Source organism: Triturus cristatus, chromosome 7 (genome assembly GCF_964204655.1).
Source record: "Triturus cristatus chromosome 7, aTriCri1.1, whole genome shotgun sequence".
NCBI lineage: Eukaryota > Metazoa > Chordata > Amphibia > Caudata > Salamandridae > Triturus > Triturus cristatus.
The window spans coordinates 1,683,584,287-1,683,602,144 of record NC_140590.1 but is presented as its reverse complement, the minus strand read 5'-3'; the positions used below and the strand labels follow the sequence as shown (position 1 = coordinate 1,683,602,144).

The following is a 17,858-nucleotide window of genomic DNA, read 5'->3' as shown; positions in this document are numbered from 1 at the left end:
GCTTTGACATAAGCCCCATATACGGAAGGAGTGAAAGAGACCGACGCCCCGCCAGTGTCCATCACTGGTCATTCTCACTTCTGCAGCTCACTCGCTTAGCTGCCCCCGAGCCTCCTCCCCGTTTCACCCATGTGTTCCTATTGGCCCAGACTCTTTGCCAGCTTGCACAAGCGGTCTGGCCCCGCCCCTTGCCAGCTCGCAAGCGCTAGCTCGTTGGCTAAGCTTTGCTGCTCACGCGCAGCTCCTTTTCGCCCAACTCTTCTGTGGCCTAGGGCGGTTGCGCAGGCGCGAGAAGAAGGGGCGGCATACTGGAGGGGAGGTGGAAGTCAATCGCGGCGCGCGCTCCTGTGCTACCAGACCGGAAGCGGAAGCTGCGCCTGGTCGCTGCTGGGGAGACAGTGAGCGAACCGGGGAAAGAGAGGGTGGGAATAGAACAGAGAGCCTCAGAGGAAGAAGTACAGGAAGGGAAGAGGAAGGAGCTGTGTAGGAGGGAGGGTGTACTAAAGGTGGAGAGAAGCATTGGGGAAGGAATCAACGGTTCACGAAGAGAGGGTAAAGAGGAGACCGGGGCCACAGCGGTTCTCCAGGAATACAGAAAGAGAAATCTTCAAATCGATATAGAGACGCAATGAGAGAGAGGTTGACGGAAAAGGACCGTGCAGGGAAAATACTTTTCGAGAGGGTAAGTCGAAGTGGGTAGGTGGAGGCCATAGAGAGGGCTTCTGCAGCAGAGCAGCGGTGCCCAGGCACTGGGCGAGGAGAGACTATATCTTTGGAGATCAACAGACCGAAGATTGGCTTGGGGGGACCAGAAAGTGTGGCCCAAGCATCCTTAGGCGCTGGAAAGCAAGACCTCTAAGCAGAAGGCGAGGAGTGAGCCAACAGAGGACAGGGGCGTCATACACGAAATACACTCCACCCTTTAGTGAGCTTAATGTTAAAGTAAGTCGGCACCAAATGTTGAAGGATGGCTAGGTCTCCACTCTTAGCTTTGAGCTCGTGGCAGCCACATTAGTAATTTTCACATGTGAAAATTGTGTCTAGTAAGGTGCAGCCATATATCTATCCCACTTTCTCCTCAAGTCCGCATACGTCTTGTAATTCAGTTCGGGGCTTGGATCGTTACGGTATTTGCGCTCTGAAGACTACGTGAGACCTGCCAGAAGACGATTACTCCTGCACTGATACGAGGAGTTGAAAGAAGACCTGGCCTGAATATTGGTGAGTATAAAGCTTTCACACACAATGTGATAATGACATCACCTGGAGATGTCACTTCTATATCACCTTTGTCACATGAGTAGTAGCACTGTTGGGCCAGGTGATACCTCTGCTGTCTAAACCTCGCAGTTGTAAGATGTGTGCAGCCTAAGGGCGTGAGGTCTACAGATTACATACTGGCTTTCTAATATTGCTGTGACCTGAAAGTTTGTCTGGCTCTGCTGTTTTAGATGGAAAGTTGTAAGACCTGAATGACTTCAGAGGTTGAGTGGTGGTGTTTCCTCAGACTTTTATAGAAGGAGTCTGTGTTGTCTTAACTATAGTTGTGCTTTTTGAAACTTAGACCTGTAAGATTTTTTTAAATATATATTATTTTTTTTTATCAACGGCCTGTTCTTTTTTTCCTTAATTGTTTGATTTCTAAAATGTAAAGTGAGATGCCTACTGGGAATGCCTTAAAGTAACTGTGTAGTATAACCGTTATTTGGCAAGTGACTGAGCACTGAATGATCTATGTGTTGGTTCAGGTACTTGTATAGTTTATATTGCGCTTGGCAAACAGTCTGTCTGATAATCCTATTAACAAAGGACCACCTACATTAAATATGTCTTCTAGTACAGAAATATCAGAGTCAGAATTAAGATCCCCTGGTCTTATTGTACTTGTCTTCTGTTTGGCTTTCAGGTCAGCTGCTCATGTCAATCCACGCACTGGTGTGGAATTTTATATCCTGTTATTTGCTTGTGATGAGATGCTACTGAAATCTACGTGGGGTGGGGCGGGGGGGTGTGCCGTGTTGGGGAGGGGCAGTCTCTGGCCAAGAGAAGCATCATGCTTTTGTTTAAGTGTTAAAAACATGAGTTGCTGAAAGCCACCTTGTAGTAGGCCATCACTAGCAACTTTTGTCATTTATACCCTGACTGGGAGTATGTGTAACAAGCATTTGCAATGCAATAGGTCTCGTGTTTGTTAAAGTTAGAACTGTTGGCATTGAAAACAATGTTTTTTAGTTTTGTTTTTTCATTTGCAGTGGAGTGATTATATTTGCATAGCTCTAGTGCCAATGGTATAAAAAAGCAAAAGTAGAAAACATTGTAATTTTCAACACCAACAGCTCTAATTTTAACAAATGCGAGACCCATTGCATTGGAAATGCAATCCGTCTCGCTTTTGTTGGCGTTATTGGCATTATAAATGGCAATGTTTTTCATTTGGCCATGTTGCAGGGTGCAGTACCATATGTGGCCAAAAGAGGTCCCATGGGACCCTTTTGGTCTCATAAGGTACTGCACCCTGCAAAAGATATGGTAAATCCACCAAACCCATAATGCATTGCATGCAAGACAGTGCCACAAGTACATTCATATAGCTATGTCCTTCTATACAGTTAGTAGCTTTGAAATGTGACAAAAGAATTATATTAATTCCGGATTAGGTTTTACTCTGTGTGGAGCTGATAAAAGGAAATTTATAGAAAGTCTCATTTAAATCTGAGATGTGCTTGTTGAAACAAGTAACCACTGCCAGCCTTGCTTAGGACCAAGTGTGTGTCCTCCCTGAAGCCCTTTAAGAAAATAGTGCTCTGAGGCTGTAATTAAAACTTAGGGAGTAACAACACATGTAACGGGGTGTCCTAATGGGAGGTTACAAGAAGAGACAAGCCGGTACTAAGGAGGGACTACCAAGCCTATGGACCAATGAAAAGCCACAGCATGAGTCAATTAATGAGTGGAGATGTGGGCGGAGATTTATGCCCATAGCATGAATATTGCATGTCTCGAAGAGACAGCGCTAACGCTGCCTTGGCGAGACCTAAAAGAGGTAACAGCTTAGTTGCAATGTTTAAATATGCTTAGACATATTTAAACATTGCAATTTAGCAGAATAATTGTGAAAAAATTGAAGGGGAGGCCTAAGAGTCTTTTTTTTTTTTTTAGGACTCGCCTGAGCCAGTGCATGCGCTGCTCGGAGAGACATTTAGTATACAGGATTCCAAAGTGCTGCCACAGCCGGCCTAGCGCTTGCGTGCATGCTCGCAGCCGCCATCTGCCTCCCTTCCAGCGCGATTACTGCGCGCGCACCACTCACGTGATTACCACAGAGCGTGTCTGATCACTTTCATGCCCCTCCCCTTTCACTTACGCGCGCGACCAAGCATGCCGTAATTATGGGAGTCCTTTCAGCACTGTTCGTGGCCAAGGTTTGTTTTTTGAAGTGAAGCACTTCCCCCAACTCTCCATTGATGAGAACCGTTGCCGCTCTAGGGTGCATTGACCAGCTCCTTCCAAGCCGTAGCCAATATTTTCAATCACTACATTTGCACGCCCTTCATTTCATTGTAAACTTAGGAGAAATTAATCTGTCCTTCATTTGAGCTGTCGCGCACTCCAATCAAACACACTGCAGCTGCCTCACTCATGGGGAGAGTTTTATTTTTCTAGTGTAAGTCATAAGCACTGAGCAATGATCGGTTATGTTAGTTGTATGATGCCCGAATGCTAACTGCAGACTGTTTAATACACGTAGCATGCTTTAAATTAAGAGAAAATAACAAGAACACTTCATTTTTTTGGGGTATTTGTATTGCTGTCCAGACAGGTGTGTAACAAAAGTCCCTGCAGCCTCTGTGACGTACCTGGGGCGTGCCCCAACCATTTTGCGGACCCATTCAGAGCACTGCTTATTGATATCTGTGCGATGTGGGAGAGTCAGAGAACCTATATCACATGCTGTAGGGGTGGGTGCATCATTTCAAATTTTCCACTGCGACCAAATTGCTTTTCTAATGTCCATTGTGTTTTCCTTGAAATCTCAAAGAATTTTCCAAAACCAATACTTAAGCTAAATTCCGCGAAGTATATATAGTTACTATTTTCATGTATTTTATCATAACTGTACTGAGGTCTGCTGAGCCTCTTTCTACTGCAGGTTTGTCATGACGCCCTTTCTGTACTCGCCATCCTTACACGTGAATGAGCCACGGATCAAACGATCACTACTGACAGGATTAAAACACCCATCTGTCAATCTTCCGCGAGATTGTTAACCGAGAAGGCTCGGGAGGGGATTCCTCCTTGTCTGTTTTCAGTGAAACTGTTTTTTATTTCATGTTCGAAAGAATCTTTATCTGTTTCCTTTGGAAAAAACCCTACTTTCTTAAGCGCTGCTGTTGAAGGCTATTGTATTTCAAGCGGATCCTATTTTATCACTGAGGCTATATCTCCCCGCCTTTCATCGCACAGATAGATAGGTTCCTTTCAAGTGCCCCCTCTGTGTGAGTTCTTTATGGCGCATTGTGCTTCTGTCAGATATTGCCCTCTGGGTGTTAGTCGTATTGTGGAATTTTGCTACTTAACACGGTTACTGGTAGGATGAATTGTAAGAGAAAAAACACTTCAGTGGTATTCACAAAATGCAACATTAAACACAGGTTGGCTACATAAACTAAGCCTGGCAGAAGTTGGCTTCTCTGGATTATCTGGGCATCCAATACTCCCTGGCCAGTGCCAGGCTCTCTCTCTCATGGTAGGTTGCATGCATTATGCTCCACTGAGAGAGAATCTATGGGATTCCCAACCATAGACATTCGAATCTCCAATGAACCACTGCTTCAGCTCCTGCCAGCAGCAGGACATAACAGAGACAGCCTAAACAAGCATTTGCAATGCAATAGGTCTTGCATTTGCTAGATTTTGACCAATTGGCATTGTAAATGACAATGCTATTTATTTATGCGTTTAAAAAAATACACCTGCAATAATAAAAGGCAGTGTCATTTACAATACCAATAGGTCAAAGCGAGTCCTATTGCTTTTCAAATGCTTGTATTATAGTGCTTTGAGAAATGGAATATTGACATAATGCTACGAAAGCTTAGATTATTACTACGTCTGTGCTTTCAAGTACTCTTCTTAAGGGCAGACTACCAGTCAGGAAGAACGGAATTACTGTTAGAATTTTGCTGTATCCGATCACGAGTGGGGTGGTGTTGTCACATCTAGTTTTCCACGGTGTGGGAATACCGGAACTGATTTTACCAGGTGGCAATTACGTCCGGTAACACCACAGGAGGCTTTATCTGCAACAGCAGCCAAAGTTCATCCCCTGACTTTGCCTTCTTGCAGGGGAGCATTTTTTTGACCCCCACCAGGAGTAGCTGCCTCTTCCTTCCCTTAATCTCTACTCCCCTCTCGCTCTCACTTCACCCTCACCTCCAACAGACGCTGCCACACACCTTCACCACCTTCTCAGAGCAGCTGGTTAAAGTGTGCGTCAAACCCCAGGGAATCAGGAATTCCATGTGGTTTTATGCCTAGTAATACCGAGTCCAGTTATTCCCCAGCCTGTGGTTTAACTCATACAGGCACAGTGTCACTGCATGTCAACACACATTTCACATGCAGAGTTCGCACTCCACCAGTACCAGCCAACTTATAATCAGGCCCTTGGAAACATCGATTTTTGTTTTTAATCCGTTCTTCTCACATATGCCATTTCTCAGAAAATATTTCAGCATAACACTTCATATGTATATACCATATTAATTTAAAGAGCACAGCACCACCACTTCATAATGATTCTGCACAGCATCACTCAGCGCCACCTCAGCATCACTCAGCGCCACCACAGCATCACTCAGCGCCACCTCAGTCTGCCCTCGGAATCTGGCATCTGTTGGCTCTCCCCTAGTGTCCGTCCGCTGCCCATGTTGCAATTCAAAAGGTTCAGAGTGTACAATTCAAAAACAAATATCCAAAAACAATAAAAGCATGAATTTATGTAAACGAGAGAAAGAAAAAGGAAAGAGACCCTAATAGAAAAACATACAAAGTTTATTTAATAAAACAGCTCAGTGTATTAAGCTGGTACATATAACATTAAAAACATATACATGACCAGACAAGGAGAAAAGTACATAACATGGGAGTTTATACTATTTTTCATAAAACTCCAGTAGACAAAGAAGTATGTCCTCCAATAGTTGCTGCCACAATAGCGTCGACGGCGTTTTGACCTGTGGTGTTAATCCATGGTCATCTTCAGGACGATAAATGTACTGAGCATCCTAAGAAAGTGATCTAAAATTGCAAAATTTGCATTACATCATGGACATTTAAGAAAGGGCCAAAAGATAGTATTATTTTACAGAAGAAAAAGAAAAGAAAGCGACCAGAATTTGAAAAAAGTTATTTCGAAAAATTCCACCAGGCCAGAATTCAGAATTAGCAATAAAGAACCACCGGTGTAGTGGAAAAGATATATAATGACCAACTAGAAACCAATGTGCAATCAAATCCTGCCACCCATTAATTTCAAAGGTGACTTACTTCTGTGTTAAACAAATTTAGATAGCAATGTTATTTTGCTCCAGCGGTCTAAACTTCAGAAGCCGCTTGAAATAATATGCAAACGTCAGGAAGACTTCAACAACCTCAGTTTGAAGAGCCAATCGTGAACAATTATGAATTCAGGGGGTCATGGAGCGAGCAAATCGTCCTCCACTTCACCCTATTTAATCCAAGCTGATCAGCAAAGTAGAAGGGGGGAGGAGGGGGGGGGGGGAAAGGATAAACTTATTTAATGGTAAAGCTCACTGAGTGCAAAGCTTTAAAGGCATATGTAGTTAGTCATCATCCTCATCTTACCACCATATACCAATTAGACAAGTCAATCAGGCTTCAACGCTTCTTATCAAATATATTTTTCAGATGTGCTATGCAATAATTCGCACCTGAGTGAAAACAAATCGTCCTCAACTTTGCCCTATTAAATCCATGATAAACACCACGGACAAAGGGGGAGAAAAAGGATTAGACTTATTATATGTTAAAGCTAGCTAAGTGAAAGCTTTAAATTCGTGTGTAATCATTCATAGTACAACAGAAATAGTATTCCCGGTATTAAAAATGACAGAATAAGTTTTATAACAAAATTGTGTGTGGTAATACAATATAAAACATGCCTAAAGTGCAAGATATTGCCACAAAATGCCAATCAAGCAAGTGAATCCGTCTTCAACACCTCTTGCCAATTGTATTTCAAATATGCTGTGCAATAGTTCGCACCACCCTCACTAAAATCATCCTGCATATTCCAAATTACGAATACTGGAAAAACCGGGTTCCATTACAAACAAACAAACGAAAGAGCTTCCCGGGACTTAGACAAACAACAAATCTCAGGACCCAACATACTTGCAATTACGAGTGCAAACCAGCGGCACCGAAACGTATTAAACAAATAAACAAACAAAAACGGGCTCTTACCGGGAGTAAAGCACCGCACGATATATCATGAAACCAGTGGCAGCAGTTTCTGTAAGGCAAAATGTCTCTGCCGGGTTTAAAGACGCCGCGAAGGGCTATAGCAATAGAAAAGATACTTGAACAGTTAGACCACAGCGCCATTTTGAAACAGGTAAAGGAAAAGAAACGTAAACATAACTGATATCATAGTGCTCGATGTCGGTGTTTATGCCACCTAAAGTCCCAATATTAATTTCAAATCGGACTGATACAAGGGTAGTTTGTTATGAGTGGAGCCTCATTTAATGTTGTTCAATTGTAAAATTAAACCACAATTAAAATACCGGCTCAAAGCGACCGAAGACTCACACTCGGCTCGGTCGCTTTGAGCCGGTATTTTAATTGTGGTTTAATTTTACAATTGAACAACATTAAATGAGGCTCCACTCATAACAAACTGCCCTTGTATCAGTCCGATTTGAAATTAATATTGGGACTTTAGGTGGCATAAACACTGACATCGAGCACTATGATATCAGTTATGTTTACGTTTCTTTTCCTTTACCTGTTTCAAAATGGCGCTGTGGTCTAACTGTTCAAGTCTCTTTTCTATTGCTATAGCCCTTCGCGGCGTCTTTAAACCCGGCAGAGACATTTTGCCTTACAGAAACTGCTGCCACTGGTTTCATGATATATCGTGCGGTGCTTTACTCCCGGTAAGAGCCCGTTTTTGTTTGTTTATTTGTTTAATACGTTTCGGTGCCGCTGGTTTGCACTCGTAATTGCAAGTATGTTGGGTCCTGAGATTTGTTGTTTGTCTAAGTCCCGGGAAGCTCTTTCGTTTGTTTGTTTGTAATGGAACCCGGTTTTTCCAGTATTCGTAATTTGGAATATGCAGGATGATTTTAGTGAGGGTGGTGCGAACTATTGCACAGCATATTTGAAATACAATTGGCAAGAGGTGTTGAAGACGGATTCACTTGCTTGATTGGCATTTTGTGGCAATATCTTGCACTTTAGGCATGTTTTATATTGTATTACCACACACAATTTTGTTATAAAACTTATTCTGTCATTTTTAATACCGGGAATACGATTTCTGTTGTACTATGAATGATTACACACGAATTTAAAGCTTTCACTTAGCTAGCTTTAACATATAATAAGTCTAATCCTTTTTCTCCCCCTTTGTCCGTGGTGTTTATCATGGATTTAATAGGGCAAAGTTGAGGACGATTTGTTTTCACTCAGGTGCGAATTATTGCATAGCACATCTGAAAAATATATTTGATAAGAAGCGTTGAAGCCTGATTGACTTGTCTAATTGGTATATGGTGGTAAGATGAGGATGATGACTAACTACATATGCCTTTAAAGCTTTGCACTCAGTGAGCTTTACCATTAAATAAGTTTATCCTTTCCCCCCCCCCCCCCCCCCTCCTCCCCCCCTTCTACTTTGCTGATCAGCTTGGATTAAATAGGGTGAAGTTGAGGACGATTTGCTCGCTCCATGACCCCCTGAATTCATAATTGTTCACGATTGGCTCTTCAAACTGAGGTTGTTGAAGTCTTCCTGACGTTTGCATATTATTTCAAGCGGCTTCTGAAGTTTAGACCGCTGGAGCAAAATAACATTGCTATCTAAATTTGTTTAACACAGAAGTAAGGGGCATATGTATCAACATCACCATTTGCGATTCTCAAATAGCGATTTTTTAGGAATCGCTATTTGAGAATTGCAAAACGGGATGTATTTAAAAAATTGCAAATTTTTTGCGATTTCTTAAAATTCCTTAATTGCGATTAGCAAATTGCGAAATCGCAATTAAGGAATACCTGCCCATTCATTCCTATGGGCCAGGAGACCCATAGGAATGTATGGGAAGTAATTCTCAAATTGCGAATCGCAATTTGCTAATCGCAATTTGAGAATAATTTCAAAGGTGCAAGGGTGTCAAGATGACACCCTGATACACCCCTGAAATTAGCATGTGTGGTCATATGGCGCACATACATGCCCTAAGGGCATGTATGTGCGTCACGCGGCACTTTGTAAAATTACAAAACGTGCATTTTTAAAAGAAATTGCAAATTAACACCAACTAGTAGTTGGTGGTAATTTGCGATTTCTTAAGGATTAATCGCAATCCTTTGGTGAGTGTTACATTTCATTTAAGAAATCGCAATTTGCGATTTCTTAAATGCTTACGCAAACGTAAGAAATCGCTAAATTAGCGATTCCTTAAATTTGCGTTGGGAATTTGCCTAATACATCCCGTTTTGCGAATTTTTAATCGCAAACGCTGTATTTTGCGAATCGCAGCGTTTGCGACTAAAAATTCGCTTGATACATATGCCCCTAAGTCACCTTTGAAATTAATAGGTGGCAGGATTTGATTGCACATTGGTTTCTAGTTGGTCATTATATAGCTTTTCCACTACACCAGTGGTTCTTTATTGCTAATTCTGAATTCTGGCTTGGTGGAATTTTTCGAAATAACTTTTTTCAAATTCTGGTCGCTTTCTTTTCTTTTTCTTCTTTCTTTTGTAAAATAATACTGTCTTTTGGCCCTTTCTTAAATGTCCATGATGTAATGCAAATTTTGCAATTTTAGATCACTTTCTTAGGATGCTCAGTACATTTATCGTCCTGAAGATGACCATGGATTAACACCACAGGTCGAAACGCCGTCGACGCTATTGTGGCTGCAACTATTGGAGGACACACTTCTTTGTCTACTGGAGTTTTATGAAAAATAGTATAAACTCCCATGTTATGTACTTTTCTCCTTGTCTGCCACTTGTCTGGTCATGTATATATTTTTAATGTTATATGTACCAGCTTAATACACTGAGCTGTTTTATTAAATAAACTTTGTATGTTTTTCTATTAGGGTCTCTTTCCTTTTTCTTCCTTTTTCTTTTTCTCTAGTTTACATAAATTCATGCTTTTATTGTTTTTGGATATTTGTTTTTGAATTGTACACTCTGAACCTTTTGTTTGGAATAACTATTGAATGCCCCTGGTTCAGGTGGTTTGGGCTGCCCTTGTGGTGGTTAATAATCATGTTGCAATTCAGGTACTAGTTCTCAACCTCCACTCTCCTGTTTGTCTCTCCCCCCCCCCCAAAAAAAAAATCCCCAAAAAGCAATAACCAGCATTAGAACAGGCAGGAAGAAATTGCAGGGACAAAAAAAAAAATACATTTGGTATGTTAATTCTTTTTTTAATTGGGTCGTTCAGTTGTACATGATGACTTCTTGGTTGTATATAAGGTAGCAAAATGCTTATGATACACTTTTATTATAACTTTTCAACATGCCGCACAGTAACCACACTGCTCTAAAACATAGCTTGAAGACATTGACAAAGCCTATACAAAGGCGAGACCTATTGGCTATGCCAATGCTTGTTTTACATGGTGTGGCACAGCATTAAGAAGTTTGAAGACCACTGCCCAAAGCTCACCACACCTCCCCAGAAATCCTGCCTGATTTTCCTCAGATTTTAGCAGGTGTGTTTGCCATTGTTGTGCATGAAGTTAAATCGCTTTTAGTCTGCATAGCCATAGAGACCATCCTAGAGGAAGCCAACAGTGGGGCTTGTTACTCCCTCCATAGGTGCCACCCTGGACATGGGGGTGTTCACTGCTTTGTCACTCTTGTAGTAATTCTGCAATATACTTGGTGTCCCCAGTCACGATTATACCCAATTTTTCAGTTATAATCATGGGCTCTGGTGCTCGCATTTCTGAGGCCTCATGGCTTTGTGCCTTCTCTTGGTTCAATGTGTCTCCCGGCACATCTGAACCTTGCAGTGGAACCTCCAAATTGAATGTGCTCAAAACTATGGTTTTCTTTCGGACAGCATCCGTATTGCGATAGCGATAACTTGTGTCTTCTAGTGGTATTCGGTGAACACCAACCTCCTCTGTATCAGGCTGCTCTCCCTACCCTGCCAAGAGCTTGCTGTGATGTCATGTACATGGTCTTTGGATTCTGGCGGCTTCATGGAAGAAGAGATGAGGGGCCTTTGGCACCCAGTGGACTGGATGATCCATGGCAGAATCCTGAAGGTCCCCCTATCCAGCTGGCTCTGAAGCCCTTCCTACTATCTCACATGGGAAGGCTGATTCTGAGCTTGCCCAGCAACACAACCGCTGTGTGGTACTGCAACTAAGAGGAAAGTATGGGGTCGTGGGCCCTGTCTCAGAAGTGAGTGCTCCTTTGGCAATGGCTAGAACTACAGAATAACTCTTTGGTGGCCAGTAATTTGGCAGCGTTCCCTGAACGCATCTGTGGACCAAATCAGCAGATGTCCTCTAGCAGACCTCAAATGGCATTTTTATCTGGAAGTGGCCCAATGCCTTTTCACCCGGGACTGAGTGCCATGGTTGGGTTTCTTTGCCACTGCTTCAAATGCAGTGTCACAATTACTTTACACTGTAGTTTCCACAAAAAGATTCCTTAAGAAATGTATGACATCTGCAGGATTTCCCCGCCTCACAACCCCCTCCTGTTTCGCTGCATGCCATGCCCCCGCCCTTTTGTGTGCTTTTGCTTGTAGTCCTACATTTGCCTTTTACTTGAGAAGCCATGAGAGCTGCTTGCGGACCAGTCTCAACCACCAAGGAGAGATGGAAGCTGCAAGGACAAGAAAGCCTAAAAATACACCTGTCTGCCAGCTTCGATTTCCAGGACCCAAGTCCCAATGGGATCGGGCGAGTTTGCCGACCGCTCCCTTCCCAACTCTGAAGACCAGCATCAGGACCAGAGCGCACATCAATGCGGTATGGACTCGGGATGATGCCGGCAAGTGCTGGCATCTGCAGCGGCTTTGTTTGTTGTTGGGGGTCTGCATTAGCCGGGGTTGCCAGTATCTTGGCTCTTGCAAGGATTGGGTAGGTTATTCCTCTGCTTGAGTGTTGGGTGCTGGGTTCGCTTTAGGTAGTTTTTTTATAGCTTTGCGCTGTCTTGTTTTGATTGCACTTTGACCGCTGGAGAGTACTGGTCCATTATGACCTCACCTCGTATGCTGCTGGGGGCTGTGTTTTAAAAGTAGTGCCGGTCCCTGCGGGTTTTGTTGCTCTAAAAATGTGAGCGAAAACGGCAGCTGACTTAGTCAACCTTGGCCTAATTCTGAAACAGTTAAAGTAACTGTCACAAGAAATATTCTTTTACCTTTGGAGTGCTCCCTATCCACTAATAAGGACCTTACGCCTCATTGTGTAGTTTGGCAACCCCTGACTCTCCAACGCGGTTATCTGACTTTCCTCTATGTAAGCATCCGCCTTGACTTCCACCAGCATACAAGGGTTTGAAACAGCCACCAAAAAATGCACAGCTCTTGTAGGGCTTGTTAAGGCTACTGTTCCATTGTATGTTTTTGTGACCGGGTCCCCTGGCAGTGCCATCTGGTATAAGACTGATGCAACATGTGTCCGTGGGCGTAATACACAACAAAGCTAGTGTGTGGGTATGAGACGTCAACACTAAAACACATTTACTGGATGCAGAGCAGGCAGTTGAGCCACTAAAATTATAAGTTAGAAATCAGAAACGGTCAACATCTCTGTTCACAGTCTTGTATCAAATTAATATGAAATGACTTGCTTCCAAGAGAGGACCTGCATGTATTTTAATTAGGCCGTCCGGTGAATCATGTCACAATAGGTGTCAAAAACCCCAGCTTACGTCCGACAAGTTAATATAGTAGAATGCCAATGGTTGGCGATTGGTACCAATGCAGGTCTGGGTAAAGAACTGTTTTTTTCCCCCTATACAATGGAGTGCCCCATTAAAAGTAGGCACTACCTGGCCAACTCCTTGTGATGTATGGTACTAGAAGAATACAGACTTCATGGGGCTAATTTTAAGAGTCTGCATTGGAGAGGGGCAGAAAGCAGGCCAGGTGATCATGCAGAAACCACACAGGTGTGAGGCTTTCGGAGAGTAATCTTAGTGTCATTTAGAAAACGTGACCTACGAATAAGGATTTTGTTACATTATTTTGACAATAGCTGTGCAGGTTAATCATATTGACCCGGAGAAGTAAAACTATATTTAGCTTCCTGATGGTAAACAGAGTTACTGCTGAGTTATTCTGCATAAGATCGTAGTTCTCTGTGACCAGCCATTTGGTGGTGGTAATCACTGATGAAGTTACCACATTGCCCTGCAGCAGTTGCCATAAAGGTGCAGTAGCAAACAAAGTGGATGGCACCTAGTAGGGCTTTGTCAGTTCTAATGTGATTTGTACTGTATATTGACAACCTCTAAATTCACCTATGTGAGACCACTCCCCTTTCATCCAAGAACTACATACAGAGTAGCGTGTGGTGCTCACCATCAACCACAAACAATTTTGACTTGTCATGTCTACTTTGTATTGTAAGACACTCTTTAAAACTCTAGGTCTCTTACTTTCTCCCTTGCGTCCTCTTTGGAGCACTTTCTATCTCTTCCCTCTCTCTCTCACTTCATCCACACTCTTATTGACTGCCGCTCTATAGTCGATCGATCTGATCTAATTGTATTATATTACAACACTTATATAGTGCTTACTACCCCCATGTGGGGCGTTGAGGCAGTTTTTTTTTCTCTAGCATTTATATTAAAGCCTTATGCCATTTTAAAGTGGAGTTGGCAAGTTCATGTTTCTGCCTACAGATGCACCAGTTTTAGCACTCTAATATGTTAATTGGTCAGATAAAGTTTACAGCACCGGTATACTTTATCTATAGTAGAACACCTACTAACATTTACTGGGGGTGGGATCGGACGCAGTTCTCCCTAGTACCAGTTTCAAAATTCGGTGTCTTATTCTTGTGTTACTGCATGGTAGCGCCCCATAAACGACCGTAAGTGTGGTACTAGGCGGTGTGAATTTTTTGTCCTACCCTAACAAGGGTGTAAACGTTGATTTAGGTGTTTCACTGGTAGTAAGCTCAAAATGTCCGGTCCTAATTTCGGAGGTCGGTTGTAGGGTAGAATATTAACCTCAAACAGATCAGGCATTGTTCATAATAAAATCAGTGTTTGGGGTTTAAGAGAACATTGAGACTTTGTTTTTATTAACCATATTTTGCTTAGTAGTATAGAGTATAGCCCTCGTATGCTCGAGTCCCATCAGGGCCATCGGATACTTTTTAGGTCGATTCTATACTCCCCAAATTACATTCCACATCACTATATGCCACTTCATAACACACCATAAGACTCAACTCAGCGCCATAACAATACACTTCACTCCACGTTAGAAGGCTTCGCTCCACGCCACTTAGCACCAGTAACTTTAGCCATCCTGAATAGCAGCCACACTGCTGTACAACATGGCTAAAGACATATTGGCAAAGCTGCAGGGGAGACCTTTTGGCTATGCCAGTGCTTGTTGTTTATACTTAAGCATATTTTATAGGATCTCCTTCATATTTTGCCACTGTTGATGTCAATACCAGCTGGGTAACAGGAGTTTTAAATGCATCTCTGCACGAATGGACCATCTCAATCTCCTTGCCCACTCCATCTTGTTTATTGCTCTCTATCAAGGGGTAGACCTGTATTAGAGGCAGAGTTGACTGATCTTGTTCCTCACAGTAACTACAAGTTAAAGGCATTCAATACTCTATTCTTTCAATCTCCATTCTTTTTCGTTAGTATTCTGCTGATTTTCTGCGTGTTGTTTTTCTGGTGCATCATTTTCAGATTCCTGGGTATGCTGTGGTAAATAAATCATAATTTCTGAATGGCATTCAAGACGATGTGGTTCATAAAATAAATTATACCCATTCAATGCCAATAGATCTCGTTTTTTCCCATTAAACATTTAATCCAAATGTTTTGCTTTCAACTTCAGTTCAAGATCTAAAGAAAGCTGGCCTTGGTTTAAGTTTCATCTGCTTTCCAAGTCGAATTGAAAAGTGTCTCATGTCTATGCATCACTTCATCTTTGCGGTGTCTTTGTCATTTTGTGTCAACAAAAGCATATTTCAAAGGTATTGGGCCAGACGATTTTGGCTCCCACGTTTTTTCTGTTTTTGACATTGCCAGTTTATAGTTTTTCCAGCAAGTCAGAATTGCTTTTTGAGCAGATACTAACCTATGGCTCCTCTTCCCAATACTCATCAGAATGGGTAAATTGTTCCATTGCGTAAATTTGCTGCAACTGATGTGTAAACCTATCTTGTCACTACTGAAAACCGAAATCTTTGGACTGTAATCTTCATATGTTGTGCCACTATGAACTATCTGCACTACTGTTTGGTTTAAAAAGAGTACAGTTGTAACAAATATTGTCATGATCACGAGGGAGGCACTGATTGCTGACATCATGCAAGCCTAACTTGGGTAACATCATTTAGACAGTAGGCAGACAGAAAATGAAACATCTTGAAAAGACAGACCGTCTGCTTTCAAGTCACTAAACATAACCCTGTTTTCTCGCGGCACGGTGGAAAAAAAATGTGTCTTCATGTCAGTTTTCAGTGTTTTTTAGGTCCTCAGCACTTTTTTGCGCCTGTTCTGTTTTCTTCTTTCAAGGGTTGCTATAAACTCTTTCTGGGACTGTTGGTGGAAAATGATTTCTGTTCGTGATTTGGATAGTGCTTCTGAATAGTATGTGGGAAATATAAACTAAAGCTAATGGGCACTCAGTAGGGAACCCTGGCCTTATGATCAACCTTTTTATTAAATATACAGACTGCACCTATGGCCAATGTAAAACGATACTTTTCTTGCATGCTTTTTCCTCACCCACCCACCAGCTGGTGGAACGATGCATAGCATGTGAATCCTGAGTAGAATCACACTGCAAATTATTCACAGCTTCAGCCACCCAGCACCCTTTTTGTTAGTCCAAGAATCATTCCATCAACAGCATAAGGTTCATGTTTAGCCATGTTATTGTCCATGTCATGCTTCATCTCCTCTTCATCACTCAATTTTGCTACTGTCCAGCTCTTCCCACCGACCTTCTAGGCCCCCTAAATTCCGTTTTGTTCTTTCTTTTCTTTTTTCCCTGTTCTTCAAATTGCTCCAGTTTCTTACACCATGCACTCGTTAATCATACCTTTTTTTGTTACAGGATTATATTTTTCTTCACTCCCTAGTCTGACAGTTACTCTAGGCTTACCCTGATTCAGATTTGGATCATTTTTTGACTTAAAGCCAATTGCCGTTGACTGGCAGTTGCCCTTAAACTGAAAAGGAACAGGGTTACGATTAAAATATGAATGCAGCAATATCTACTGGGGGGGGGGGGTGCACATACTCAAACTGCTGAAAGAAGAAAGTATTTGTGCAAAATATCTCGCCGATGAAAACTGCAGATTTAAGTTTGTTATATTTCCATTTCTTTGGAAAAATTGAAAAAACGAATTACTTGTTTTTTGTCTAAGAATTCAAGTCTCCACCCACAAGCTGGACACCATTAACACTTCCTGGTGCCTCAAACTCAGCACTTTTTATTCTAGGTACAGTATTGGTTGCTCCAGCCATCTTTTGTAATCATCTTTAATTTTTATTTTCCCTTAAGCTGCACTATGAAGAATTGCTCTCCCTAATAAGCTTCGCATCTCGTTTTCAGCCCAGTTCAGGTACTCTAAAGGTCTCATTAAAAACTTCCCTAGTTTATTTAATTGGTCACTTCGCTCATTAAATCCTGTCAGCATGAATTGCCTATTTGAATTTACTTTTCTGTTTTCGTCCGGTCTGTGGATGTGTTCCCAGTTTATATTTTCCTGTTGGTTTGTATCATTTGTTGGTTGAAGTTGGACTGAAACGTCCACTAACTGTATGTGTTGAAGTTGAAATCTGAAGGATTGTCCCCTTTCAATGTTTTACATTGTGTCTTTACATTTATTTGTAGTGTTATGTAGTGCAGAGCAGTCTGAATATTTAACAGCGCTATACTAGTGGAAAGTTCCATAAAAAACAAAACATGTGAAAAATACAACGGAAACATATCCAAGGGGGACACCAAAGAAACATTATTCTGATAACAGTGGTTTGTTTTAAGCTGAAAAAACACAAGCGAAAGTAACCTAATTTGTTATTTATAGCCACGTTGGGAGAATGTGTCAGAAGGGAAGGGACAAACAATAGGGAAACTAACATTTTAATGGGAGACTCAAACTTTTTAAAATTCGGATTTAATTTCATAAAAAGGAATATGCCAGACTATTGCATATTACTTTCTGTTTTGCTTCCAGTGCATATTTTCTTTTTGTTGATGCATGCCAATGCTTCAGTTGAAACCACCAGCCGTTCATAATAGATTCTGTGTGCTGTACTTGCGTTGCTTCCACAAATAAAGCTAAGAAAAACATGGTATTTAAGTTCCAATTTCAAATACCTACACATTTACACAACATTTAGATTTTTATGTATTTATA

General features: G+C 41.8%; 1 protein-coding gene across 2 annotated transcripts in view; it reads left to right on the top strand.

The window, feature by feature from the left end:
* The first annotated feature begins 269 nt into the window (after nt 1–269).
* ZNF384 (zinc finger protein 384) overlaps nt 270–17,858 on the top strand; it is a 309,260-nt gene continuing 291,671 nt past the window's right edge. Inside the window, exon 1 of one of the 2 annotated variants that reach the window (XM_085619828.1) lies at nt 270–1,221. The gene's annotated coding sequence lies outside the window, so the exon portion shown is untranslated. The remainder of the gene's footprint in view (nt 1,222–17,858) is intronic. The other variant, XM_085619829.1, reaches the window with a different exon arrangement.